Source organism: Meleagris gallopavo, chromosome 8 (genome assembly GCF_000146605.3).
Source record: "Meleagris gallopavo isolate NT-WF06-2002-E0010 breed Aviagen turkey brand Nicholas breeding stock chromosome 8, Turkey_5.1, whole genome shotgun sequence".
NCBI lineage: Eukaryota > Metazoa > Chordata > Aves > Galliformes > Phasianidae > Meleagris > Meleagris gallopavo.
This window is the reverse complement of record NC_015018.2, coordinates 20,173,559-20,179,177: the sequence shown is the minus strand read 5'-3', so window position 1 is coordinate 20,179,177 and position 5,619 is coordinate 20,173,559.

The following is a 5,619-nucleotide window of genomic DNA, read 5'->3' as shown; positions in this document are numbered from 1 at the left end:
GCGCCTCCCGGCGGCCGCGGCCTCGCGCTCCGCGCTCTGAGGTACCGCGTGAGGGAGGCGGCGAGGCGGGAAGCGGGGCGGCTCGCGCCGGGCAGCTGCGAGGAGGAAGGAGGGCGGTTCCGCGGTGCATCGAGACTTCTCCAAGCAAGATGCTGAATGTGTGGAGAAACTCATAGGCAGCCTTGCTGCATGTAAATAATAATAATGGTGAAACATTTTCTGTGTTTTAAAAGTAATTTATTTTTTTCCAGGTTAAGCACTTGAAGTTTTCATTATTTTTTTTTTTTCCCCCGTAGAGTCAAACAAATACGATTTTCCTCATCAGAAAGGAGAAAATAATTTCCATGCACAAAGATGAGATGCACAACTCTTCACATTATTATAGGGAACAACAGCAAATGTTGTATCGTAGCACCAAGAATTTCCGTTACAGTGTGAAGGAAAGACACCATAAAGTCTCCTCGTGGCAAATCCTTTATGGTGACATTTGGATTCTAAAGCACACTTTTCTAAACAATGAAAATTAAACTTTGCATTACAAATAAAACATAACTACCTAAAAAAAGTTGATGCTTTCTAAGAATCGAACTATGACATTTGATTTGTTTTCTTGCATAGCAAATTTTCTTTACACTTTGAAAGAGGTAAAACTTAATTCTTCCTTGCCTGGTCTCCCTCTATCCAAAGCTGGCCAAACAACAGGAAGTAATTACTTGAGATAAAGCATGAATCTGAACATTCCTCTACAAGTTAAACCATGTAATCCCTCTCTTAATATTGTAAAGATAACACTACAGAGTTAACATCTACTGTCACTTACATTGCTTCTGCTTGCCTTTCTAGGTTAAAAAATATTAAGTGCCAGCTCCACAGACCTAGCAAGGGACCAAAAACTTAGATTTATGGTCTTTTACTCTCTTGCATCACCATAAATAACACACCCAGTACTGCTTGTTTGCTCAATACAAAGATTAGGGGCTAGATGCGACATATAATTTTCAAATAAATAGGCCTATCCCCTACCTGGGGTACAGAAAAATGGTTGGAAGTGGCACTAAGTAGCACACTGTAAGTACTGAAAAGTTAGAAATGAAGTTCCATTTATCTGAACAAGAAAGTGGTTGCAACATTTAGTGTTAAAGTAAGTGAAAGCATCTGTTGAGTAAGGAGACAGTTCCATGTAGTTGCTGCTCAAGGATAGTGCTCAAGGATTGCAACAGGGCAACAAAGATGGGATTGCTCTCCTGATGCCTTCTACAATTTACTGACTTTAAGAACCAGAAAACAACATTACAAATGTGGGGCTGTTTTGTTTGTTTTTAATAGCAAAGAGCTGCTCTTGGCCTGTGGATTCTGCAGTGCTATCCATCTTCATTACGTGCCTCCCCACTGTGCAAACCTCTCTGCTGCAGTACCAATCTGTCAGGACTGTGCACACTGGTGCCAGTACATCTCTGGTATCAATTGAGGGCACCTCAGTATGTTCACTGAGATCAGAATCACCAACAGAACATGTAAAAATAGTTAAGCTTCCCAACCCTAACTGTGCTTTCCCTTATATTCCTACTTAATTATGTACATAAACCTATACCCAGTTTGGATTCTACATTCCAGTTACTTTTTTTTTTTTTAAACAATTACTTCCTTCTGAGCTACTGAACAATCATATACATAAATCTTTCCACAAACATATTTTCTTTAACTTTAGAAAAAGTGATGGATTCATAACATTACAGATGTAACTAATACAGATTTTTACAAATTTAGATAAACATTATCTTGGGTTTTAAGTTTATCTTCATGGATTATGTGTGGTGGCTCCTAGAGAACAGCAGGGAGCTTTAGCATCTTTTAATTATCTATCACAAAAGAGCTTTATAGGACCACGGCTAAATTAAAGCCTGGTCCAACAAAGTATGAAACAATAGGTCTTTATTTAATCCCTTTTCAATACAAGGCTGAGACCCTAAATCTGGATCTCAGGTTAAAGAAAAGAATGAATTTTTAAAGAATTCCAGACCTATTAAGCTTTTCAAAAATATTTACAATTATTTGAAATGACTTGTCAGGGTTTATGCCAGAATCACTGTAAAATATACTTATTTTTTAACCTAGGACTAACTATCAAAATGCTACAGGGCATCACACTTATTCCAGTTGTCTGGTTACTTTGAGCTATTCATTGAGGGTTTAATCTCCAAATTATCTAAACTGCTTTTTCTGTCTTTTTAGTAGAAAACGGAGTTAGTAAAATTCATGAGAGATTCTGCTACCTATTATTCTGTTGCTTTCAAAGCTCAAATACTGTTCAGACACTGCAAGTTGTCCTGAAAAAAGTTATTGCATTAACTCTTAATTACTCAACATTTAAAAGGCCTAATAAAAATGATCAACTATACACTTCTGCATTGGTAGTTTACAGACACACAAACCCCTTTCACAGGGAATTCATAACCTACACACAATGATATGACAGACATGATCATTAGACAAGAGTAAAATGGCATGCAACTAGCTGCTTTCAACTTATATGCATTATCTTCCATTTCAATATTATTTTTATTGAGTAGCTCACTGTGAGAAAGCACCCAAGATCACTCTTACATTTTGTATACACTGAGCTTACTACAATCTTTTGATTTTTAACATTCATAACATCTTAAAACTAATGATGTTTGACATTTAAATTCAAGTGGAAAATCAGAAGTACAAGCATTCTTTGTATATATATTCTTCAAGTTACACAAAGTCTACATGCTATTCCACTCAAATATGCCTTCCAAGAAAAGGCTGCATATAAGGTACATTTTTATTAGATAACTTACAGCAATTAAACCATATTGTGCATACAACAGCAGATCAGTCTCCTGTTATGGTTGAGTAGCACCTGTTTTCAGTTTATTTCTGAAATACTTGGTTAAGTGTCCCACTGTGCTGAGCTTCAATAGCAGTCATGTGGCTTTCCAGGCCAAGACATCCTGTAGATGCTGCCTTTGCATCATGTTACAAATAAAGCTTGCCACGATTAGAAGATGAATTTGAATAATGAAAAAACATCCCAGAACACGTATGCAGCCCGCACTTAGTGCTTGGCAGTGCTAAAGGGATACTGATGACACTTGTAGCTGGTATGACAATGGGAGTACCCTGGTCCTCTCACTTGGGTCAGACCTGTCAATGCACGATGAACTGCAGGCATCTGCCTTAGAAGATGACACAAGGATCACTGGAACTAAATCAGTTTGTGGAGATGCCAGATCCAGTTATAAGTACAGATTCCTGTGTTCCTAAAATACTTCTAATCCCACAGACAATTTCATTTGGAAATATCAATCAAATCTGTGAACTGGGGAATTAACTATACAGATTTTTTCAGATTCCTGAAGCTTCACCCTTAACAGATATACATGAGTGAATGGTACCAGTACCTCACAGTTGAAAAACAGAATGTCATTTGCAGTAAGTGTTCTTAAGAAATACTTTGTTTTCAGTATTGCAGCTGGCTTAGAGTACAAGTATCAGAAGCTAAAAGTTACTAAAATGACAAATAGATAAAGCTGGGAAGGACTGAACCCTCTGACAGCTTATTGACTCTGATGCACTGGCAGGCACTAATCCACTATCATCCTCCCTTGCTTTACACACATACACAAATGAAAAAACACATTGAAACTTGAGGCTGAACCTTTGGATTGAAACTTGCCCTGCTAAGGTTACTTCATTCCCAATCAAGTTTGAATAAAAAATAAGATATTTTTGAGCACTACTTCTGAGAACGTTTACATGTTTTTGGTGTTTTAACCAACTCCAATACTGCCTTGTAAAGTGCATCACTTCAATAGCTAGATGGGATATTTTTAAAAGCTGTGCCCACTAAAAGGCACATATCAAAAATATATATCTTTAATGCCAACACTCAGGTGTCGTTAACATTTGTACACACAGTTTTTCTCTATCAGATTTCCCAAAATGCCCTTTTTGTGCATGCCCTGAGATGACTCAGCCTTAACAACGTCCATTTTCTCTAGGTTGTCATTCTCACCTTGCAGAAGACTAGCCGGGCAGTCTGTGGACTCCCCAATTCCTCTGTTGCAACTGTTCTAATTTTGCAGAGTAAGAACACACACACACACAGTCCACACCTACCATGGGACGCCCACTTTGATGCGCAGGTGGAGGGGAAGGGGCCCTGAGCTTCAGTTGCTGCTCCACTGTTTACCTGTCTGTAACATCCTACGTGACACAGTGTCTGTCAGTAGAGAAGCATCACAATTCCTTGCTCCCTTCTTGAAAGAGAAGCTGAGCTGAGAGAGAAGCTGGGCAGGCAGTGAAAAGCTGTAATGTAAACCTGAAGCAGAATGAAGCATCTCACACACAGAATGGTGGTAAACCCTCAGAAAGATGCAGATTTGAACTTGGATCCATCCTGCAGGAGTTTCCTACTGTCTATCCCGGTTAGATCCTCACCCAACATAACAGTAACCTGAAGGCTACACAGAGGTTTGTGCTTCTCCCCATACCTTGCATAAATAGTAAAGAAATCTAATTCTGAATTTTGAATTGCATGGTAAAAGAGGGGATCCTAAAAGTTAGTAGCAGCAAATGCTCAGCACAGCGGTGTCTACATCCTTTAACATTTCACTTTTAGTGATAGTTCACATTGCTGGGGTGCCTTAAAAATATTAATTTAAGCAGTCATAAGTATTTTAAATCTTAAAACTCTGTTTATATGCTTGAGCTCAACTACCTGGGTTTAATTGTGACATTTCCCATGTTACTGTGTCTTTGGCTTTAACCACACTTGCTTCTTTCCATTTGAAATTCAGGTTTCACATGTTGAAATTAAATTCTACCAAGAATATATGCTACAACTTGCATTTTTGAATAGTAAGTAGACTGTGAAATGCTTCAGCAGAATCTACATAGGCTAGGCTTCTTTTTAAACTACATGAAAGGTCACAGAATCATGGAATGGCCTAGGTTGAAAAGAACCACAATGATCATCTAGTTTCAACCTCCCTGCTGTGTGCAGGGTCACCAACCACTAGACCAAGCTGCCCAGAGCCACATCCAGCCTGGCCTTGAATACTTCCAGGAATGGGGCATCCACAACCTCTCTTGGCAACCAGGACAGAAAAGTGCCTGAGCAATTCTTCCCTTTAGATAGTAAAGATGCGTCCTGTACTGTGTAGCATGCAGCTATAATATTAAAAAAAGACAAAATATTTCAGAATTGGATTTGAATATCAAATTAGTTATCAGCTCAAGGAAAGGATCCAGATGTAATTGTACTTGACTATACAAGTTCAATGGTCAGTTATTAAAAAAGCATGGAAAAGAGTATGAATAAAGACAAAATATAAGGATTTTTCACTTTCTACTGGGAAAGCACACTAACCAGCCAAATGGTAGAGAGAAGATAAGACTGGAATCCTTCTGCTGGTCTTGTATTAAAACAAAAGCTGGAAATAAATGAAGATCAAAAGCTACATAATGATATCTCCACACATTATGATTACTCTTGAGTGCAATAAAATGAATACACGTCAACTCACTTCAACAACTGGCCTGAAAAAGCTCAAGTTTTTGGTTTATTTGTTGTTTTTTTGTGTTTTTTTT